Source organism: Pteropus medius, unplaced genomic scaffold, assembly GCF_902729225.1.
Source record: "Pteropus medius unplaced genomic scaffold, Ma_sr-lr_union100, whole genome shotgun sequence".
NCBI classification, from domain to species: Eukaryota; Metazoa; Chordata; class Mammalia; order Chiroptera; family Pteropodidae; genus Pteropus; species Pteropus medius.
The window spans coordinates 11,884,888-11,885,753 of NW_024340696.1; the positions used below are offsets into that span (position 1 = coordinate 11,884,888).

General features: G+C 43.9%; 1 pseudogene; it reads left to right on the forward strand.

Annotated features, from left to right (window-relative positions):
- Nucleotides 1–537: 537 nt before the first annotated feature.
- On the forward strand, nt 538–656 carry LOC120609985 (uncharacterized; annotated as a pseudogene).
- Nucleotides 657–866: the final 210 nt, after the last annotated feature.

The following is an 866-nucleotide window of genomic DNA, read 5'->3' on the forward strand; positions in this document are numbered from 1 at the left end:
GAGAGTATCTGCCTCTCCCCATCAGCTTGATTGGGTAGTGGCCTTCAATCTGGCTGTCCTCCCTGTTCTGGTTTGACCTTAGAGTTATGGAAAGGCAGGTCCAGTGGTACCGTGGGTTCCCTTGTACCCAACAGTGTGTTGGTAAACATTTCATAATTGGGTTTAGGTAGGAAGAGGGGAGAAGAGCTGATTTGTAATGTTTGCCAATTTCCATGGTGTAAATACTCTCAATTTTAAGCTGCCAATGGGCTGTCACTGAATGTAGGGTCTGGAAGAGGTGTGCACTGCCAGCCATCCTAAACCAGTGTGAGCCAGTTCCATCGCTACCCCTCTAGCTATGGCAGCTGCATAGGAAAGCTTCCAGGTGATAATAATGGATAACATTTTTAAACACCTTACCTTGTGTGGGGCACCATTCTAGTCATTTCACTTGTATTATTTCATTTAACTTAATCATGACCTCTGAGGCAGGTATAATTCTTATGCCCACTTTACAGATCAGGAAACTCAAATACAAAGAGAATTTTAAAATGTTCGGTCTATGGCCATGCTACCCTGAACAAGCCCGATCCCGTCTGATCTCAGAAGCTGAGCAGGGTCGGGCCTGGTTAGTACTTGGATGGGACACCACCTAGGAAGAACAGATGCTGTAGGCATAAAATAAAAAAACAAGGGATCGTAAGCTGACTAGGTCCTTGCAATTTGTGAGGTCAAACAAGGGTTGCCTTGCCTAAACATTTTAAATAAATAAATAAATAATAAAAATGGTCAAAATCATAAGGCTTGGATGTTGAGGTGCCATGACTTGATCCCTGGTCATTGACTCCAGAGGCAGCTTGCTTAACCACCACACTGAGAATCAGATC